Source organism: Adiantum capillus-veneris, chromosome 3 (genome assembly GCF_014529385.1).
Source record: "Adiantum capillus-veneris isolate H3 chromosome 3, ASM1452938v2, whole genome shotgun sequence".
NCBI classification, from domain to species: domain Eukaryota; kingdom Viridiplantae; phylum Streptophyta; class Polypodiopsida; order Polypodiales; family Pteridaceae; genus Adiantum; species Adiantum capillus-veneris.
Window position 1 is genome coordinate 104,678,544 of NC_140933.1, and position 23,534 is coordinate 104,702,077.

Consider the following 23,534-nt stretch of genomic DNA (forward strand, 5'->3'; position numbering starts at 1 on the left):
TTGGTGGCTAACTCCATTGATACGAAGTTGTGAGTAGAGCCAGGGTCAAAGAAAATGAAGGAATCATGCTCCTTCACCTTTCCCCAAGCATAGGAGAGAGGTGATCCTTTGTAATGAGCATCCTCTTTTGGAGCTTCAATGGTGGAAGCTCTAGGAGTCTCATTGCAGGCATTTCTCTTGGGGCAAGAACGATAGCCATGTCTTTGCTCCCCACACTTAAAACATTTGTGGTCCTTGCGAAAAGCTTCAAGCTCTTCAGGAGAAAGTTTATTTTTACCTTTGTAAACTCCCTTCTCGTTGGACTGATTGTTGTTGTTGTTGAAATGGCCTTGGGAAGAAGTTTGGGCATTGGTTTTTCACTTTGCATCACTTTTGTCTTTGCTTTCCATGGGTTTGACATTTCGTCTAGCCCCTTGTTGGAAATTGATGCGCGAAGCAACCATTGTGTGGTGGATTACTTCGGTAATAGAACTAGGCCGTTGGGAGTTGACGTACTCGGCCATCTCTTCAGGTAATCCCGCAGAGAATTGTTGCTTTTGCTCGACAAAGTCTATCTTTTGAAAGACAGTAGCCTTGAGATGTAAATCCCAAAACTTGTCCACGTATTTGTGGATAGACTCATGAGAGAGAAGCTTCAAACTGCGCCATTCGGTGAGCACTTTGTCCTTTGCATTGCTTGCAAGGAATTGCTTCATGATGGAAACTTGTAGAGTTTTTTATGTCTTTGGGGCTTCACCACGAAGGCTAGCCCACCATTGACGCGCCGATTTTTTACATGGTGTAGCTTGGAAGACTCCGTGAAGCCCTCGTCTCCAAAGGCCGCATCAAATTGTTGGATGAAGGCCAATACTTTGTCAGTAGCACCAAAGGTGACATCATAGGTGAGAAAAGAGATACTCTTTCCTCCCTCTTTGAACTTCTTAAGCTTTTGGGACCTTTGCCATTCAAGGTAAGATTTGCGATGTCCTCCCCTCTTGTATTCTCTAGGAGAATAGCCATAGCTCTCGTCGGAAGAGGAGGAAGGTGAAGAAGAAGGAGAAGAGGGTGATCTCTTTCTTGCCCTTTGTTTCCTCTCTTCCCTTTCCGAGTGATGAGGAGAAGGACTATGGGCTAACCGTTTCCTCGTGCGAGGAGTTGGCAATCCTTTAGTCCGCTGTCTTCATGGAGCCACATCTTTGGAGGAACTTAGGGATTCATTACTTTCTTGTTCTTTGGATTCCTCCTCTCGTATGGGAGAGAGTCTTCTTTTGGGGGTCTCATCAAGAGACCTCCAAGGCTCTCTCTCCTCTTGGAGAGGAAGGGAAATCCCATAAGCACGAAGTTGTTAACTTCGGCTTGCAAAGCAGGGTTGCCCATAGCTTGTTGCAACCTAGTAACAAGATAATTAACAAACATGGGGGCATCATCATTAGCACCTTCATATGCACAATCAAAGTTATCAATGTTCATTCTACTCTCTTGGTTATTGTCAGTCATGCTAATTTTACTTATGTGTCTACTTAATATATTCTTTGGCAATTCAAAACTCTAGTTGCTACTCCTCTTAGCCTTTGAAAATCAACACTTAAGTATCTACACCCACGGCTTGAATTGGTTAATTATAGAGAGTAGTGGAGTGGGTATAACATAGTTGCCGAGGGATAGCTCCTTTCGGACTTCTTGTGGCTCAATAATGGCAAAGCCATAGACAAGTCTAAAAAGACTCCATTATTAAGACCAAAGCTCCTGAGGTGTGCACCATATCCCACATAGTAGGCTCAACAAAACCGATAATATATCCCAGTCCCACTTACCCTAAGATAATTAACAAAATCAACCATTAATAGAATACTTAAGAACCTTTCTTCTTAAGCAAGAAAAGAGAAACCAAATTCTCTGATACCAATGTAATGGAAATGACCTATGAGCTTTGAAAGTAGCGGAATTAGGGAATTAAATAAAGCACCGTTGTGAGCATAGCGGGTGAACTTAGTTGATGGTAGAAACATAAACATGGTACTTAGTTAACTTGGCATGAACAATACCTTTGCAAGAGAGAGAGTTTAGAGAACACGACAATAGTTGAGGACCGGATTCATACGGAGCCGGTTTCCCTCCAATAGGCATTTGTATTATAGTTTCTCCCATCAAGAGAGACTTGGTACAATATAATCTTTGTGTTCCTTGTGACCTAGGTGATGCAATGAAGATGGAAAGCTTCATGCATCACGAGCATAACATAAACTTTGTAGAAAGGATTAACTATCCCAAGCATCAGTCCCAAGGCCTCAAACACCTACGAAGGTGGAGAGAGCTATAGGGGAATGAGGGTAGGGAAGAGGAAGAAGAAACATTTCATAGGAGAAAGAAATAGCTCCTCACTTATCATCACTCTTCTTGCTAGCATACATAATAGCATAGTAATGAAGGTGGAGAAGATGACAAGCTTAAGCATTGAATCATGGATCTTGGTTGGATTTGCATTCCATAGCCAAGAGTGTTGGTGTAGGCACTCAACTTCTCAACCACCTCAGAGAAGGAGGTGGAGTTCCTCTACTTTCACCAAGTGAGAATACTTGAAAAAAAATGAGTGTGTGTGAGGTGTATACCCCCCCAAGCATACCCCTTGGTTGCTTTGGGCGAGCCCCCCTTTTTGCTCAAGCTTGAAGCTTATTGGACCCCTCTCCCCCTAGACAATCACATGTACCATGTATTTCAAGCACATGGGTAGTCTTTGGACAAGTGCCCTCTTTACCCCTTTGAGAGAGAGAGAGCTTCCAAAATTTTTAGATATTTGTTGAATTGAACTAGAAGCTCATTGGACCCCTCTTTAGCCCAACCAATAGGATTCAAGCACACCATGTGGCTAAGCATAGGGAGAGTCTGACATGTGTCCATGTGTACCCTTGAGAAAGGGGGTGCCCTTTGGGTGAGTGGGAGGTTAAGTCAAAGATTCTCCTAACTTTGGGGCTTTCCCCCTCCTTTGTAGGGTCTCTTTTTGACTCAAGCACTTTACCCCCCATGCATGGGAAGCTTCTCGAGCACCTTCCTCATCAAGCACAACAAGCACCTTAGTCATCAAGCACGACAAGCACCTCAAGCACCTTAGTCATCAAGCACGACAAGCACCTCAAGCTTAGGTCGGGTTCCCATCTCAAGCTCAGCCCTAGCTTGCCTAAGGTCAAAGGACTTTTAACACCAACCACCAGTGGAGGTATTTAATGAAGCTAACCCTAAGGTCTTTTAAGCTCCATTAGATAGCCTTTCTCTTTGATAGACCATCTCTCATTTGGACCCCTTTACCATTGGCCTTGTGTTGAGATAGATCCGTAAGTACATGTTTTTATTCTAACCCTTGTTCCCATTTATTACCCCACATTAAATGATCATTTTAATATGAGAAAACCATTTGGGTTGGTTAGATATTAGATTTTATGACAACAAGAGTCCCATTTGTCTTACTAATAACCATGCTTTAGAACCACACCATTATTTGTATCTCCGGAGAATATGTAACTAAACCCACACAAGGTGAAGGGACACAAAGGTCTGCTAAGTTAAGGAGGGACGAGGGACAGTAAGTTTAAATAAGTTCCTACCCACTATGCCTATGTCAAGGAAGGATGCGAGAGAGAGAGAGAGAGAGAGAGAGAGAGAGAGAGAGAGAGATCCCTAATTGGGAGGCATGGCCTCCACGTGGATTGCCCTCCCCTTGTCACTCCTCTACCTCTAGACCTCCTCAAGCATCTTCTTGTCATCTCCACTAATGGGTCATTTTTTAATTTTGTTCCAATCTGTACACCTTACTCACAAATGGTTTATATATTATGAAGGGCTCCACTTAAATTATAAGGCAAAAGGTGCATATTGCACATCAGCATTTTGACATAAAATAAGATAAAAATAAAATAAAATAAAAAACACATTAAAAATTAAAACAAATGAAGTAGGTTCCCCCAATTTCAAAAAAAGATAAACTATTAAGAAAACATAGAATATTTAGTGAGAAAGGAATTAAAAGGTGGAATTTGAAGAAGTGTTAAAAGGTATTGAAAGGTTTTCTGTAGAGAATTTGGAAGGTGAAAATATTTTTATTTTTATTGTATTAAAGGGGATTGCTTTCGCACATGTATTTTGTTGCTCGCTTTGGCAGTGTTATCATTGAATGTTCTCTCTGTGTGTGTGTGTGTGTGTGTGTGTGTGTGTGTGATGAGTAGACATCGCAATCGCAGGGGAAAGGATACATCGAGAGGGGGACTTTTGAGGGTGCATGTAAAGGTGTCGAGGGAGAAGTTGCATCAGGATCGTAGCGTGTAGGTTGGTGGGCTACACGGCTACGCCATTGGGAGAAAGCTCGAGGGCCAAAACCAGAGAATGGAAGGCAATGTCTGAAGGGCTGGCCATGAGAAATACAGAGGAAGCAGGAGGGTGACCTACACGAACTGTGCAGACCCTCCAAGAGCGTGAATTGGAGAGTATATTTATCTGTTGCTTGGGTGCACATGAGGAGAGGTTGCAAGGGGAGAAGTGGGGCGCCGCTGTTGAGGAGGGTTGAGAGTTGAATGCATGAAGGGGGCTGCAGGTGACACAAAGTTGGAATGCCGCCACAAGCTTGAGGTCATCAACTGTAGGCAATTGAGAGAGCCCGAGTTACATATGAAGAGGGCGTTAACAAAAGAGAAAAGAAAACCCTGCTTCGGGAGTTTGAATTAAAAAAAAAAACCAAGGAAAGGGGCATCTGCAGGCCAATAACTATTCTAGTAGTATTTTCACCAAGATATTTAGAGTTGAAAAGGATCTCAAGGTGTTGCGACTTAGCCTAGGATGCAACTCCTGTACTTTGATCTAATTGCAATGTAAGATGCTAAAATTTTAACAATGGAATTTAATTTTTTATTGAAAGGATTTCATATGAGAGTTTAAAGGAATCTTTGAGTTAGGAACACCTTTTAATTTTTTTGAAGCCATTTAGGAACACCTTTTAAAAAACAAAAGAATATTTATTTGTTGCTTGGGTGCACATGAGGAGAGGTTGCAAGGGGAGAAGTGGGGCGCCGCTGTTGAGGAGGGTTGAGAGTTGAATGCATGAAGGGGGCTGCAGGTGACATAGAGTTGGAATGCCGCCACAAGCATGAGGTCATCAACTGTAGGCAATTGAGAGAGCCCGAGTTACATATGAAGAGGGCGTTAACAAAAGAGAAAAGAAAACCCTGCTTCGGGAGTTTGAATTAAAAAAAAAAACCAAGGAAAGGGGCATCTGCAGGCCAATAACTATTCTAGTAGTATTTTCACCAAGATATTTAGAGTTGAAAAGGATCTCAAGGTGTTGCGACTTAGCCTAGGATGCAACTCCTGTACTTTGATCTAATTGCAATGTAAGATGCTTAAATTTTAACAATGGAATTTAATTTTTTATTGAAAGGATTTCATATGAGAGTTTAAAGGAATCTTTGAGTTAGGAACACCTTTTAATTTTTTTGAAGCCATTAGGAACACCTTTTAAAAAACAAAAGAATACTTTAATGCTTTCATATTATAAGAAGAGATAGATTTAATAAGCATAGAAAATAATAAAACAATTTAGTGAAATGTTTTTTTTTTGAAATTCATAAATAAAAGGACCCTTTATCAATATCTCACACAATGTTCATAAAAGTTGTTTTACCTAAGCAATGAGTTTTCTCCTTATACATATGCAAACTAGAAATACTAGTAGAAATTTTCAAATTTGCAAGATGTTTGAACTATTTTCTAGTATATTTTATCAAGTTTTTTTCCTTTACGATCCTTTGCAACCGGCTGATCTTGATTTTCAACTGGCTCAAGGCTAAGGGCAGGCAAACCTTTCTCGAACACTAAGGTCCTCACATCATGGGATCAAACTCCTATGAATATATTGTTTATTCTTTTGTTCTCTAGAGACTTTTTCAAGCATGCCAAAAAATTAAATGGAGCTTTGGAGAATAGCTTTCTATTCACAAGACTTTTGAGGCCCCTTTGCAAAGGAGCTAGCTTGGTTGTTTGAGCATTCGTCCTTGGTGACCAGGGTCATCAGCTCGAATGCGGCCACGTGACCTGCCATTTCTTTTTCGCTACCCCCCCTCGGAAGAGAGTATTACTGCACAGAACAAGACAAAATATAGTTGAGCAGACCAATGAATTTGCGAGTGCGCGCTTGTATTGTATGGCAAAACCTTGTTTTCGTCTCCTCTCTTCTATCGGTGTCGTATGAACCAACAAGCGCAGGGTACTAGCTGCTTCTCTCCTCTTCGACCGTGTGGTCTGAACGCGACCTTAGGCCTTTAGCAGGCCAAAAAGTTAACGTCTGCCACAAAAAATGTTTCCCTAGCCCTGGTTGGCAGTTGCCATATTTTGGGCACCCACTCTTTTGCAACTGGCAATGTGTACACGCCCTAAAGTATTGCAGCAGCCAGGCCTACCGTACTTCAAAGTTTTAACTGTGGACATTGCTAATAATGAAGGCTGTGATCGCCCCTTCTGTGGAGCATGAATGACAGCAGCATAGAGCGTGTGGAGCTGAAAGAGCCCAGCTTCTTCTGCTTCGCGTGCAGCTCTAGACTGCTTCGCTATGGTCTTGTGGACAGTAGCGGCTCTGCCGCTCTTGCTTTTTCTGGTGCTTCTCACACACAAGGCACTTTCTTTGCTTGTATGGGCGCCGTTGCGCATTCAGAAGTGCTTGAGAGCTCAAGGAATCAGCGGCCCTTCTTACCGCATTTTTTTGGGTAACTATCCTGAGATCTCCGCCCTGAACAAAGCCAGCCGAGCCTCTCCCTTTCCTCACATCACCCATGATATTATGCCTCGCGCCCTCCCTACTCATTCTGTATGGTCTAAACAGTATGGTATGTGCTCCTCTTTTCCATCAAGGTGAGGGTTGAAATCCATAAACGAGAATTTCTTTAAATACTGTTTGTAAATGCGTTCTGATGTGTGAACAGTGTAAAGATGTTAGGCGAAACTGTTGATTAATGCATGTGGATTGTTAATTGCGCTCTGTGGCTAATTATGATTGAAATTGGCCCGAAGGGCGGTAGACGTAGGCTTTCACCCGAAACTTTACTTCAGACTTTAGGACACAGAGAAACTTTGCAAAAGAAAATCTGTAACGGGAATTGATACTTCAAACACACATGGCTTGGAAGCTAGAGCGCTACCAAGCAGACGTCGACACCTGTTGGCCCCAAAGACTGGCGCCCCTTTCGGTATTTCTTTATTGTATTTAAAGAGGGAATAAAATCTGTGATTTTCTACGAGATGTTCCGCATAATCTGGGGTGAAAGTGACATGTTTTGGCCCGATTTTGGCAGCATAACTGTACTGGGACGTTTCACAGACAGTATCCCCATGCAATAGATGACTTTCCCGACGTATACGGACACTTTGCAAAACCTGGTGTGAATTTGCAGCACGTTGAATTCTTTGTTTTTTGCCCTGAAAATGCGTCAAATCACCTGTACAACGGTCCCCTCGCGACCCCGGACTTCCTGCGGGTATTAAGGACCTTTTAGGGCCGAAACCCTTAACCTGCAAAAATACATAGCAGGTTGTATATTCGTGTTTTGGGCTCTGTTTCGCAAGCTGGTCGCATCTGTAGCAAGTCCTCGAGCTCCCGCACCTTGAATGCTACTTGCCCTTTGAATCGAACAATATTTTTCACGTGAAACCTCTTCGAATTCACCTTTACCTGCGGGGGATTAGCAACTAGCTAATTCAGTACCTGTGCAAGAGGCTCTTGTCTCGGCAATCGTGCATGAATCCACACAATTGTACATAGGTCAAATGAAGAGCCCTCTTGTGGGGAATCACATGATTGCATGGAGGAGAGAGAGAGAGCAATGAATGTTGTGCAAGGCTTCAGGTCTTGCACTTCACTGTACGTAGAGGGTAGGCAAGCACACAGTAGCTTTGGTACCTGCAACAATCCACCATACGGCTGAAAAATGCAGCCCACATTTTGTTTTAATGCTTCTCTCTCGTAAGTTGGAAAATGCCCAAAAATGTGCCTAAGTGGCACTCATGCATTATTCCTTGCTTTTGGACCTTTTGGTCTAAAAATATCTCAACCGGTTGCTCAGTAGCGGCAGAGTAATGAAATGTTTCTCTTGTCATTCCGGAGCTAATGACGCGAGCAAATTTCATGGCCCAAAATACCAGTTTCCTAAATTTTGATCAGATGCTTCCATTGGACTCTCACCGGTCGTCCAAAAATGCAATGTATCCCGGTTCTCAGGTGATTTTCTCTGGGTGACCCCACCTTGTCGCCGTGCCTCTATGGAGTTAATTTCCTAGTATCCACCAGATTATTAAGTGCGGCGAGGGGACTTAGATGACTTTGAACTGAGCCTAGGCACCCTTTTACTACTGGAATTCCAATGCCGTACAACTTCCTGTCTGCGGGTGAAACTACTGTTTCACACTGGCCATACAATGTGCGGCCATTTGCAACTTCAAAAAGAGGGTCCCAAAAATCAAACAAAAATCATCGGAAAGAAACCAACAACTCAAGTTAGCAACTGCCACGTCCTCGTGACACATGACACTTTCATTTAACTGTCTCCTGGTTTTGTTGGAGGTTATAGAAAGTTTGACCACCCGATGAATCTCCAAATGGGTGCCCCAATTCAAAGGCTTTCACAGGTCGTCTCAGCTGTCCTGTGACATCCATCCACATTTGGATTGCAGTTCCTTGCATGGGGTTTTGGCATTAAAATGCTTTCTTGAAATTGTAGCCAAATTTGTAGACTCAATTGTCGTTTAGGGAGAATGCCACACTATGGCTCATATTGAAAGATGTGGTATATTTATTACATAGAAGAAAGTGAGATAGCGTGCGGTTAATACTACACATCGCTGTAGAGCAACTATTTGTTTATGAGTTTTCCGATATCTTTACTTCAATCATGGGTAATTTGTATGGGATACTTAGCACACCATACACACATATCACTTTGTGGTCGTAGATCTGAGATCTGTTTGATATTCAACATTTTATATTAGAGAATAACCAATCATTTTAGACCTTTTATGGACCATTTTTTTGGCAATGACTGCATGCATACATGCATTTTGACCATCACTCACAACATAATACGATCTCAAAGCATGTGCTAGTAAAAAGAACACATAGCAATTAACATTTACATGGACATCTTAGTCCCCATTGAGACCTCAAACATGAGTTGTGATCACACTAAATCATTTAGCCATCACATCTAGGCCTCATTGATCTCTCATAGATGTTTCCATGCGTTGAATTCATCATTCTAACCATCATTATCACCCCGATTCTTGAAAATAGATAAAATGTTGCAGACATTCTACCTCACAGATACCCAAACAAAACATATAGTTTGAAAGTGTACAACAAATTAATTCCAAAATTTGGAATTTTAACCATAACATCACATATTATGGTATAACATATGTACATACAAGGTTGCATCCGCTCGTCCGTACAGTACCTTTCCGTACGCCACAATCGTATGGTACAGTACCAGATGTACTGTCCAATTTGCGCGAAACTCCAGTGATTGGGTGTGGGATCTGAACGCGAGCCGTTTTGGGCTTTTGGGTGGTCTGGAATGCTAATAGCCAAAGGTTACAACTTAATACTTATTGCAACTAATGATTTCCAGATTTCTAGAGAGCAAGTTTTTGCAGAGAACTTCACAGACAGTAGCATAGAGACTTCTACTTGAGACTTTCCCGCGTAGAAGGTAAGCTCCACTCTCTCATATGCTCCTTCCACTCTTTCTTCCTACGTTGCGCTTACTCTTTGCAACCCCCTCGCTCTATTCCTCATGTGTTTGCACTCTTCGCAGGAATTCATCATGTTGCGCAAGACCAACCCCAACCCCAACCGGCAGCTCCACACTTACGTATTGAGCAAACACACGATTATGGCAATGCAAGTATTGCGGGGTCTAGCACACTAGTACCATAATGTGAGTCAAGAGGCACTTGACCGACATTGGGTGCACTGATCAAATTGGTGCATGTGAAAAAATACCAAAGCCTTTTAGGGAGCAACTCATTGAGGAGTATTTTCCGGGTGCTGCACCTACTGTGCAAGGTACTCCCAACATGTAGGATGCTTTACACGATGCTTTTGGAGAGTTGGAGAGTTTGGGAACGCAGACATAGGTGGGAGAAGGTTCGGCTTCCACCCAACCCCCTGCTAGTAGAAAGAGGGCATGTGTTGGCAACGATGATGACCTCTTGCCACGTGATACAGGTACATCTGACAAACCAAAGCAGACCACTTTGCCTAGTCGCATCTCTTCGCAGACTTGGGTTAAAGAGTGTTAGAGGGTGGTAGAGATGGAGATATGTCGCACTCTTATTGAGTGCAACATATCTTTCAATGTTTTGCACACAGATCAATGGAAAAGAATGGTAAAAGCAATTGCATAGGTTGGGCCTACTGACACATGGACCGGTCTTGATTACACCAAGATGCGGACCACCTTGTTAGATGAGCAAAAGGCCTTAATTGAAAAGGCACTTACTTTAGTGAAAGCAGGATGGTATGAGTTTGGATGCACCATTATCTCAGATGGGTGGGCCGACATTCGCAGACGCCACATAATAAATATTCTTGTGTCCTCTTGTTTGGGCACCTATTTCTTGCGTGCTGTGGATGCAGGAAAAGCAGGGGAGAAGATCACAACTGAGTTTATATCACATCAAAGCAACGATACAGGAGGTTGGCAAGGAGCAAGGTTGGACCATACGTAAGTACGGACTGTATCCTTACGGATTGAATCCATACGGACTTTTTTTTTTTAATAAATAAATTTCCCCTCTTAAGTTCCATTGCTATTATTGAAATGTGGTATAGTGTCCCAAGTTCGTATCATGGACCATGGTAGGTCACTTGATTGATGTTTAAGGCCATTTAGACATATAGAGTGATATATTTGTAGGCTTCTCTCATGAAATTCCTATTTTCTTCCTAATTTTTAAGGGATTTTTACTAGTAGTGCGTATTTTTACGTACCTTAAACCTCAATCCATACAGGATTGTGTACCTTACGTACCGAATACGCACAATATTGTATGTTCGGCTCCATTTGGCAAGGAGAATGTTGTGCAGGTGGTGATAGATAATGCGGCTAATTGCAGGGCAATGGGAATGATGGTCGAGCAAGTGTTTCCCGGCATAGTGTAGACTCCATGTGCTACACATTGTTTGGATTTGCTTATGGAGGATATTGGGAAACTTTCATGGGTGCAGCCCATAGTTGCAGATGCTACAAAGGTCACCACGTATTTAAGCAAAAAGCATTAGGCTCTTACTACTTTCCGCAGCCATAGCACTTTGGATATGGTACGACCTTCCAAAACTAGGTTTGCGTACATTTACTTGGTTTTGCAGAGGCTCTACAAGCTTAGAGATCCACTTCTTTAGACAATTGTGGATCCAAAATGGCGGCACATGTCTAAATCCCAAGAGGAGCCTACAAAGCACTTGCAGAGGCGGATCCTTAATGAGAGTGTAGCGAGAATAATATGCCGTGCTTTCTACTGTGTATACTCCTTAGTGCAATGTGCATGAATCTCACTCCAACAGAATGAAAAGGCTAACAAAATGAAAACACTACACTGCAGACAATGAATAGTGTAACAACAAGTAACTCAATAGAACGACAGACTCAACATAGAACCTGAACAACATGGGACTCGACTAACTCAGGTGGACCAGTACAGACTCTGGCATGGCAGCATACACTTTGCCCCAAGCCCATAACTCACATGTACAATGGGGGTGTCAAGGCTCAAGATGTGCACGGAGGGTGTTGTGTGTGACGTAGACTGACTTAACGCTAGACTCAAAACTATACCTAGACACATCCCTCCGATTGAAGCAATGTGAGAATATATACAACCCCCCAAAAAGGTTTTCAACAGATGAATCAAATATCTCTGACTGTCCAGCCGCACATATCCCTAAACTGTGGCGGAGAAGAAAGGGCCACTGTGTCGTCCTAACCACCACTCTTGCCACGTGTCAAGTCCACGAGTGTGAACCTACTACCCAGTGTCAAGTCCACCAAGTGTGAACCCACGACCAACTGTAACTGTCTTTCCGTATAGAGTGACTCTGTAGCCTAGCTACAGGTTGCCTGTCACAAGACCACTCCCCGTCCCGGAGAGTGGAGAACTGAAAGAGCTGCAACCAGGTATACTCCTATGTACGTGGTCGGATGATGGAGGGTGAGGGGGAGGTGGGTAGAAAGGTGGGTAAGGAGATGGAGACTAGGTGTATGCTGGAGGGTAGTGGCCATGAGGAGGATACATTGGATAGGGAGTAGCAACCCCATGAGCAATAGACTGAGTAGGGTGGGAAGGTGGGACAGTTGGTGGAAACCAAGGGAAGCCGCTATAGAAGGGAGGAGGGAACGAGGTGGATTGGGAGAGGGAGGCCATGAAGGGTCCATGAAACTGTGAGGAAGCAGACCTTGGGTGCCCAGACTCCATAGCAGGTGGTGGTTTCTCAACTGCTTGAGAATCCCCCGAATGATCTTTGGAAGCGTCCGCTTGTAGTGCCATAGCAGGAACTTGCGTAGAACTTGGAGCTGTAGCTGTAGTTGTTTGTGAAACGGCTATAGACTGACGTTGGGCACAGGAAGGACACATTGAATTTACCATAGGGGAAAGTTCCTGAATTGTGGCCATATCATTTGCTTCTTTTAGCTGCATTTGTAATGTGTGGACTACGTGTTTGAGGTCCTGTACCTGTTGAGTGAGAATTCTTATGCGATCTTGAGCCTGAGCAATTAACATATCCCTATCTATCGATTGTTGAAGGTGGCTGCACACTTCCCTTTGCATACTGTCATATACAACGCGATGCAGGCCGTTAGTACCCTGCAAGGAGATGGTTGCATCTATAATAGTTTGAAATTGCTCGTCCGCATCTAGAAGTCTGTCGGCCTGAGGCGAAAAGTTGACAAACATGTCAAGTTGCCCAGAGCTAGGTGTCCCTGCACTACTCCTATGTGCCCCTGCACTAGTAGTAGTAGTAGTAGTAGGTGGTACTGCCGACACAATTGGAGCGTGTGTTTGGATGCCTGCAACACTAACAATAGGTGGTGTAAATGTAGAGGTGGCCCTGGAAGTGGTGATGCTCACATTTCTTGGGTTTGTAGTATCGACGTCAGAGATTTTAACCTGTGATTCAGAGAATGGTATTGATGCTAGCTCTTTGATTGAGTCCTTTTGTACTTTAGCCTTCTCGCGTAAAGTGCCTTTCCCTTTGGACATTTTGGATGGGCCTGACTGTTCTATGGCATCATTTGCTTTCTGTTGCATAGATTGCACTACCCAATACATAATGGGGATTGCATAGCAATTAAAACTCTTAGCTTTTCCCTTTCGTTGGGTCCGAAATCGATTTGCCCTGTCCTGCAGCGCCTTAAAGAGCAGATGGTGAAATGGATAGGGCAGACAGTGGCAGAGACAAAAAAATGCATCACATATAACTAGAGAGGAAGGAACCACTGCTCTTTTCGGTGCGTGCACAATAAAAAGTAATATTGTAGAATGGAGTACAACTGCTGATTCGTGTGATAGTCCACATGTGAGTGTAGCAACAGCTCTTGGCACGCATTAGCAGTGTCTTTAGGGGAGAGATTGGAGAAGGTTTTAGTGGTGGGCAAAGTGCAAGCACATTCAGTATCCCCATCGCACGCCCAACATCCTCCACTGTAAGAGTAACTCCATTTAGTTTCGGAAACGTGAGTAAAAGGGCACTCAGCTTGGCATTGGAAATAGTGCAAGACATATCGACTTGAGCCAGATTTTGGAGACCAAGGTGTAGTAACTGCTACTGAGGAAAAACATCTTTGAGTACTAGGTTGGACGCCTGTAAGTGATATATCATTAGTAAGGGTACCTTCGAGATGGCACCAGAAGGACGGGGCACCTGGAGAGTGGTGACCTTGCTAGGAGTGACTGATTGGGGTGTATCTTCCTCGGGAGATTCTTCGGACAGTTGCTCTGAACTCGGGGCATAGTCTGATTTACTTTCACTGCTATCCCCAGAGGAGGCAGAGGACTCTTGCTTCGACTGGAGGTGCTGCTCGCGATTCCGAGTACGAACCATAATGATAAAATGTATCAGAGAAATTTTTTGTAATTCAAGTCTGCAATTGATGAATCATCCAAAACATGTGCTGCTCAATCGGCACCTGGATACAGCTACAACTATTTTCCACAATTGAGTAGAGTTGGCGCCCTAAACCACACCCAGATACATGTTCTCAACCACACCCAAATACATTGTACAGGTACTAGTGTTACTGTAGCAAGGTCAAGTGTGAATTTAACGCTGTTCAAAAGATCAGTTTCAGAGTGCTATTCAGTGCTCGGGTGGCCAGGGAGCACGGAGAGAGAGGAGGCTTGGCGATGGAAGCTGAGATTTTTCGTGAGATGCAGGCCCGGGCTGAAAGTCATATGCAAAGAAAGTGCGTGAACTTTGAGACGACGGCTAAATTTGATACGTTGGCTTGGCTTACTTTGGCTGAGGTAAAAATAAATGCCAAGTCAGGTTTTAAACTTACGTGGCTTGCAAAGGCAAACAAATTGACGAGGCGAGCTGCGAAGGATGAGGGCGAGGCCAGCCGCTCGGCGCAGGGCGAGGGCGAGGTCAAGGCAAGGAAGGTTGAGGGCGAGAGCACAGGCGAGGGCGAGGCTAGCAGGGGAGAGGTCGAGCCCAGCACGGCAAGGCGAGGGCGAGAGCACAGGCGATGGCCTACGCCAGCACGGCGAGGGCGAGGCCAACAGGGGCGAGGTCGAGGCCAAGGTCTAGGACGGGAGCGAGACAAGGGCGAGGATGAAACCAGACAATGGCGGGGGCGAGGGCGAGGCCAAAGGCGAGCACAACTAAGCTTCAGGGCGAGCACGATCATAGGCGAGCTGCGAAGGATGAGGGCGAGGCCAGCCGCTCGGTGCAGGGCGAGGGCGAGGTCAAGGCAAGGAAGGTTGAGGGCGAGAGCACAGGCAAGGGCGAGGCTAGCAGGGGAGAGGTCGAGCCCAGCACGGCAAGGCGAGGGCGAGAGCACAGGCGATGGCCTACGCCAGCACGGCGAGGGCGAGGCCAACAGGGGCGAGGTCGAGGCCAAGGTCTAGGACGGGAGCGAGACAAGGGCGAGGATGAAACCAGACAGTGGCGGGGGCGAGGGCGAGGCCAAAGGCGAGCACAACTAAGCTTCAGGGCGAGCACGATCATACCAACAAGCTAGAAGGCGGGAAGGAGAGGAAGATGCGATTATTCCTAGAGCAATTTGTGAGTACACCAGAAGCATCAAGCAACAGGCAAAGGGACTAGCAACAGCATGGAAGCATGGAAAGATTAGCAACAACATGGAAGCATGGAAAGATTAACAGGGAAGCAGAGAATGAGGTAATCTAACTCATCGGAAGATATGGGTAACGTGAGTATTGAATCCCGTGGTATATGAAAATGCGAAGTTAAATTGCTAATGAACATGTAAATGGCACACCCACAAGATACCCAAATGAAGAGCAAAGAGACCTATATAAAGAGCAAGAGAACTTAGTGCCATGTGAGGAGCGCTAGAGATCATTAGAAGCGTTAGTAACTCATTAGTAAGGGTTGAGAGAGTGGGTAGGCGAAAAAAAAGTCAACGAAGTGAGCAGAGTTAATCGAAGAACAACCAACTACAATGGAGGACCTCAAAGCGAACCACAACAAGAGTGATCAACTTTAATACGACCAACACACAAAGAAAAAGTGAAGGAAAGAGTCATACAAAATCTAGAACCATGCCCACCAGAGCAGCAGAAGGAGAGGGTATCTGAGATAGTGATAGGGAACATCAAGATCAAGTTTAGGGTTGAGGAGGCGGCTAGTAAGATCAACACCTGATTCGAGAACCGTTTTTACCGTCAACATACTGAATGATAGCATTTGATCCTAGACCCATTAACTAAGGCAACGGAACTCCTTCTAGGGTGGATAATTGTACGGCCCCTTGGGGTAGAATCTCTTGCACCTTGTATGGTCCTCGCCAGGCTGGGACCAACTTCTTTGCTTTTTTCTGATATCGAGCTTGATAAAGTAGCACTAGTGATCCGTGCATGATTTTTGGCTTACGAAGATCGCGATCATGCCATGTTTTGCGACGAAGCTGCTCTGCTTGCAAAGCTTGAGAAGCCAATCTTTTGCTTTCTTCCAAAAGGTAGAGACGGGAGACAGAGGAAGACCCCAAACCCCCATTGGCACACAGACTACCTACTCGCGGAGATCGTGAGTTGAATTCGAAGGGTGCTATCACTTCCAAATCGAAAGCTAACTGAAATGGGGCGTGATTGGTTGTGGCTTTGAAAGAAGTGCGGTATGCCCAAAGGGTGCCGTGGATAGCTTGAGCCCAAGACGCTGGATGGAGTTGACATGCTTTCCGCAGAAGGGCTATCAGAACCTTGTTGGTGCTCTCGGCGTGCCCATTTGCTCTAGGATAATAGGAACAAGACTTACGATGAAAAATCTTGTAGTTGGCGAGCAAGGTTGAAATCATTTCATTAACAAAGTGACTGCCCCTATCACTGGTGATCTCTAAGGGACATCCAAACCTGCACAAAATATTTTCATACAGAAACTTGGCTACAGTATTGCCAATGCAATCAGTTGTCGCCAGTACCTCTGGCCACTTGGTTGCATACTCTGTAGCCACCAACAGATACTTCCGATTACCTGGCTGGGCGGGGGGACCAATTGGACCCACAAAATCCATTCCCCATCTCTCAAAGGGCTGCCATGCCATAGAGACTTGCAGAGGACGGTTGGACTGCTTGCTTGGTTTAGGTCCATAACGCTGACACACATCACAGACTTTTACATAGGCGATTGCATCCCCAAAAACATAGGGCCACCATAGACCACTTCGGAGAATCTTCTGGGCAGCGATATGACGAGGGTAATGGCCACCAGTGGGACCAGTGTGGGCGTCCTCAGAATATATTCAACTTCATGAGGGGAGACACACCGCCTCAGAATACCATTTGGTCCTGACTTGTAGAGCTCGCCTCCAATCAGAGAGAATGGCCTAGACTTCAACAACAGTCGTCTCTTCTGAAGTGGAGATGCATTCTCTGGGTACAGGCCAGTAGAGAGCAAATGCAAGACATCACCGTACCATTCCGAAGTGGTATCCACCTCAAAGAGACTGCTATCGGGAAAGTCATCCGCAACCCCTGCATAGCTGCTTCACTAGTTGGGATGCGAGAGAGGTGGTCAGCAAGGACATGATGTTTGCCGGGTCTGAGTACCACCTCGAAATCAAACTCTTAAAATAAGAGTAGCCATCGCCATACTCGACCTGCAACTTGTGGCTTATTAAGCAGATAGCGCAGGGCTTGTTGATCAGTAATAATTGTGAAGTGGACCCCTAACAAATAATGGCGAAATTTTTGTCGAGCATACACAGTAGCCAAACCTTCCCTTTTGTGGTGCTATAGTTGCGCTCTGCTTTGGTGAGCAGGCGACTTGCATAGTGAACAGGGCGATCCAGGTTGTACTCCTTACTAGGCTGAGTCAGCACAACACCCACAACTAGTTGATTGGCATCAGTATGCACATGAAAAGGGATAGATCAATCGGGAGCAACTAGAATAGGTGCTTCAATGAGGCGTTTGTGGAGGTATGCAAATGCTTCAGCCTCAGCTTTGACCATTGGAAGGGTACAATAGCACTAGTGAGTCGGGTCAATGGTTGAGTGTAAGGTGCAACGATAGTGAATGTTGAACTTTGCTCAAGATGAGTGCTCCGAACTGTGCTCAAGGGTTCCTTTTACTTACGGAAGGGAGAGCCTTCCGTTCCTTTAGTGAGAGAGTGCAAATGATCATAAACAAAGTGGTAAACACTGTGAATGAAGTTGTTGAGATGGAGAGATAGAGAGAGAAGAATACGACACCAGAATGTTGTCAAACCCTTCTCCGAAGGCCCCACTCTCTCTGGCGAGAGCGGTCTACTATTGATTGCACAAATCTCTACAATGCTTGGACTTGCCGACGATGGTTGATGACGAGACGGGCTGAAATCTGAAAAAGCTAATGGCTGAAATCTGCAGATCTTTATCTGCTGAATTCTGAATCTATGTCAATGACGACGGCGATGATGACGATGCAACAACGACGCTCAAAACGCTGAAAACGCTTGTTGATCTGATCGTGCGTCGAGGATCTGCTACGGGAAGGTGAGATCTGCGAGGTTCGGGACTTCTACTGCGGTGTGTGACTGCTGAAAACTGAAAACGGTGGTGCAACTTGTGGTCTTGTCACGGAGAATTTGCAAAAGCTAGGCTGTCATGCTGATGCAAAAACGCTAGGGCTGAATATTGTGCATATGCAAAAACGCTAGGTGTCATGCTGTGGTCTGCTACTGCCGAGGCTGATCTGCCATGCAAAAACGCCAGGGTCTACTGTTGATGAAAAATGCTAGGCTTCTGCTGTTGGCAAAAACGCTAGGTTTGTTGTTGGGAAGTCTTGCTGAGAAGGTGCTTGTTGAACACACGGTTCCTGCTGCCGCTTTTGCTAGAAAGTGCGAGCGCTAGGGTTTCTTATGTACTTGGCTTGCTAAATTGTCCTACCTAGCTCCCAACAAAAGTCACTTAAAATTAATAAGTGAAAATTGGCTAAAATAGGGAAAATAGGTCTATGCACTGTAGAAATGCTCCTGATGGGTTTTGATGGAAGTTTGATGATCATGCTATGTGCAACCATAGGATATGCATCTACTCTTAAGTGTCTGGACATGCACGGTCTACGAACAGACTCACAAAAGTGCCAGAACACTTCCTAATCTAGGGTGACTGAACTGGACTGATCATGAAACCGGCCTGTACTTTCAAAAAGGGCAGTAGACTTTAAACGTAAACCTTATTTGCTTTCAACCATTTAATTTGTCGTCCACTTTACCTGTACTTTCAAGACACAAAAAAGGGGAGAGGGATACAGGCTGCTAGATTGCACCTGTATGAGTAGACCGACACCAGATTGGCCCTTAACTTAGGCGCCCCTTTCGGTATTTCTTTATTGTTCAAAAGAGGGAATAAAAGCTGTGGTTCCCTACAAGCTGCCCCGCACAAACTTGGCTGGATTTCCACTGTTCCGGCCCGATTTCGGCAGCATAACTGTAGTAGGACCCTTCACAGTCAGTATTCCCACGCATTGACTGACTTTCCCGACGCATACGGGCACTTTGCAAGACCTGGCGAGAATCTGCAGCACGCTGAATTCTCTGTTTTCAGCCCCGAAAATGCGCCAGATCACCTGTACAGCGGTCCCCTCGCGTCCCTGAACCTCCTAGGGGTATTAGGCACCGTTTAGGGCCAAAACCCTAAACCTGCAAAAATACACAGCAGGCTGTAATTTACTGTTTCGGGCTCCGTTTCGCGTGCCGGTCGCATCCGTAGCAAGTCCTCGAGCTCCCGCACCTGTAGGGCTACTTGCCCTTTGAATCGGACGAGATTTCTGGCGTGAAACCTCTCCGAATTCACCTGTACCTGCGGGGGGATTAGTCGCTAGCTAATCCAGTACCTGTGCAAGAGGCTCTTGCCTCGGCAATCGCGCATGAACCCACACAACTGTACATTGGTCAATTGAAAAGCCCACTAGAGGGGCATAACATACTGCCATAGAGGAGAGAGAGGGTAGTGCGTAGCGTGCAGGGCATCACTCCTGGCACCGCACTGTGCATAAGAGGGAAAGCAAGCACTCCATAGCTCCTAACCTGTGACAAAATCCGAAAATGAGGCTCTTCTCCTCTCTAAAATCAGCGCCCCCTTCTCTTGCATGAGGAAAGTGCACCAGAAGGTGCCACTTGGCACATTTATAAGCATTTTCCCGTTTCGGGGTTGCCGCCTAAAAATCTCCCAACCGGTCGCCCAGTTGACTTCACGGCAGAGTAAGAAAATGTTCTCCTTGTCATTCCGGAGGTAATGACGCAAACACATTTTCAAGTCTCAAAATAGCAGTTCCCTAAATTTTAGGAGATGCTGCCATTGTATCTTTCTAGGTCATCTGACCCTCTTTGTACACTGCAGCCACACCCAGAACTGAAATGTAGCCTCTGTAACAAAGGATTCCAGTTTGGCTAGTCAATGACCCCACTTGGCTAACCATAGTCCTTGTCCAACTTTAGTGCTCTCTTGCCCTAAGGCCTGGACTCCCTCTGGACAGTTCCACACTAGTTATGCAATGCAGGCCAGTTAGATTTCCCGAGGGGTGTTTCCAAAAAGTGAAAGTAAATAGATAATAAGAAAGAAATCAACAAAAAGGATAGATAGTAGTCACACGCTGGTGACATACCCCCCTCTTGAAATCTCAAACATCCTCGTTTGCATCTATGTCGTACATGCTCACAGTCAACACTAATGTATTCAACACCCGTCGACACATGTACGACACATACATGCTCATTGTCAACCCTGGTGTATTCAACAGCTCGGCGACTCATGTATTGCCTGCGTGTGAACCCTGTCCCAATGACATAGTGGTAGCTTCGCACTGTGTCATTGCTTTGAGTACTAACTTTCCAATGACAAAATGGTAGCTGCACATTTTGCCACTGTCTTATAGTACACGTTGGATCCTGTAACACTTTCGAGCATACCCAAATCGACAGTTTAAGAATGCAGTTACACATGTACTCTTTAATAGAAGCAATTACTGTATCCTTGACAAACTGACAAGAAATACTCACTTCTATAGCACTAACCAAACTTTTGGACATTCCATAAGAGCAATTGCCAAACTGACAATCTGTACAGCTCTAACATTCATGTAACAGGTATTTCATTTGAGCTCACTTTAACTACCATGTACATCATTTGTTTCAAAAGCCATTGTCACACTGACAATCCATGTAGCTCTGAAACTCAAGGGGTCAAGGTAGGTTGCAAATCGAAGGCTTCCAGGTAAAGTGATAACACAGTTGGTGACTCTGCATGTTCACCTTCTTCCATCCACTTAGCATCCATTGGTGGATAGTTTCTGAACTTTACCAAGTAACGCCTAGCAACCTTGCCTTTCACTTTCCTTTCCTTATGTGCCAAAATCTGTTCCGGGACCAAGATCTCGTCAAGTTCCTCGACTTCCGGCTGATCTTCAGCTGGCATATCCTCTGGCACATCACCCACATAGGGTCTGAGAAGACTCACATGAAACGCATTGTGAATCTTCCAACTGTCAGGCAATTTCAGCCTATATGCAACATCACTGATTATGTCGCACACTTGAAAAGGCCCATAGTAACGCATGCTGAGCTTTGGAAACAGTCTTTCCTTGCCCTTCATCTTCTTTAACCTTGCCTTTTCAAAGCGCAAAAGCACCCAATCACCAAGTGAATATACCACTTCACGACGGTGACGATCAGCTGCTTTCTTTTGCTTTGCCCGAGTCTTTTCCAAGGTCACTTTGACCTTCTTGTACATTTCATCCATGTCCTGAACATACTTATCTGCTTCAAATATCTTGTCCTTTGTATGCAATATGGGAGGAACTTTCTTGCCACCTTCAACTATTTCAAAAGGTGCCTTGCCAGTGGATGAATGCACTGTATTATTGTATGCATACTCCACCAATGGCAAATACTGCTCCCACTTTCCTTTATGCTCTGACACATAACACTTCAGCAGATCTAGGACAGTAGAATTTGCCTCTTCTGACTGCCCATCTGTTTGAGGATGAAATGACGAAGAGAATTTGAGCGTGGTGCCCATATTCTCAAACAAGCCTCTCCAGAACAAACTTGTCATGCGTGGATCACGGTCGCTAACAATCGACTGTGGCATGCCATGATACTTGAAAATATTGCTCATAAACAAACGTGCCATCTGATCTGGCTTTATCTTCTTCTTGACAGGAATAAAATGGGCCTGTTTGCTGAATCTGCAAATAATGGTCCAAATACCATCGTTTCCTGTCTGCGTTCTCGGAAGATCAAAGATAAAATCCATAGCAATACTTTCCCATGGTTTATCTGGAATAGGTAGTGGTTGCAATAATCCTGGTGCCTTTTGCCTGTCAAACTTGACCTTCTGGCAAATTAGGCATTCTCGCACAAAGGCATCCATATCCCTTCTCAATGTAGGCCAATAGAAGAATGTCTCAACCGCTTTAACTATAGCATTGATACCACGATGCCCTGCATACGGTGGGACATGACTCTCTTCCATAACTTTGCGTCGCAATGGCTGTGTGACACACAATCTGCCATGCATCATCATGAACCCGTCTTTAAGAAGATAGTGTTCATGACGTTGTCCATCCATTAGCTGCTCGAAGACCCTTGCAAAATCTTCATCATTTGCATACTGTTCTCTCATATCATCAAGTTCATGATGATAAGGAATTGACACAGCTGAAATTTGTGGCTTCCTTGACAAGGCATCAGCCACAACGTTCTTCTTGCCTTCCACATGCACAATCTGAAAATGGAACATGGACAAGATATTTGCCCATCGCATATGCTTCTCAGATAACTTTGTCTGTGTCAAGAAGTATCGCAAGGGTTGATGGTCCGTTTGGACAATGAAATCTGCACCTAGCAGGTAGTGTTTCCAACTTAAGAGCGCATGAATCACAGCCAGTAACTCTTTCTCATAGACTTGCATGGTCATCTCTGGCCCTTGCAAAATTCTGCTCTCATAGGCTACTACCCTGCCATCTTGCATTAGCACTGCACCAATGCTACTACCATAGGCGTCGCATTGGACCACAAATGACTTCCTAAGATCTGGCAAGACAATGACTGGATCTGAAGTCATCTTTTCCTTTAAGAGATTAAAAGCTGAAATCTCTTTCTGTGTCCATCTAAAGGTGACTGCCTTCTTTTGAAGAGCATGTAAAGGTGAAGCAATCTCAACGAAATCTCGGATAAACCTTCTGTAATAGGAGCATAGTCCCAAGAAACTTCGGACATCGTGCACCGTCTTCAAATCTGGCCATGACTTGATCGCTTCAACTTTTGCAGGATCCATTCTGACACCATCCTTTGAGACAATGTGTCCCAAAAAGTGGATCTCTTCCAGAAAAAATTCACTTTTCTTTGCATTGATGAGCAACCTATGATTGCGTAGCTGTTTGAACACAATGGCCAAGTGATGCCTATGCTCCTCTTCATTCTTTGAGTAGACTATCATGTCATCAAAGAATGTACCAACAAACTGCTGGTGTGGACGGAAAATTCTGTCCATCATCCTATTGAACGTAGCAGGAGCATTTGTGAGACCAAAGGGCATCACTAAAAATTCGTAAAGGCCAAACGTCGTTCTAAAAGCAGTCTTGTGCACATCCTCTGATCGAAGGCGGATCTGATGGTACCCACTCTTTAGATCTATCCTGCTAAACATAGCTGCTCCTTCTAATTTGTCCATAATATCATCAATTCTAGGTTTAGGGAACCTATTCTTGATGGTATTCTTGTTCAGTGCACGGTAGTCGATGCACATACGCCATGAGCCATCCTTTTTCTGCACCAACAACACTGGAGAACAGAATGGAGATGAACT

General features: G+C 44.8%; 1 pseudogene across 1 annotated transcript in view; it reads left to right on the top strand.

Annotated features, from left to right (window-relative positions):
* Positions 1 to 6,435: 6,435 nt before the first annotated feature.
* The window catches only part of LOC147461441 (cytochrome P450 709B1-like), a 64,482-nt pseudogene continuing 47,383 nt past the window's right edge, over positions 6,436 to 23,534 (top strand). The window contains exon 1 of the transcript XR_015187594.1: positions 6,436 to 6,842. The product of XR_015187594.1 is annotated as a cytochrome P450 709B1-like (transcript). The remainder of the gene's footprint in view (positions 6,843 to 23,534) is intronic.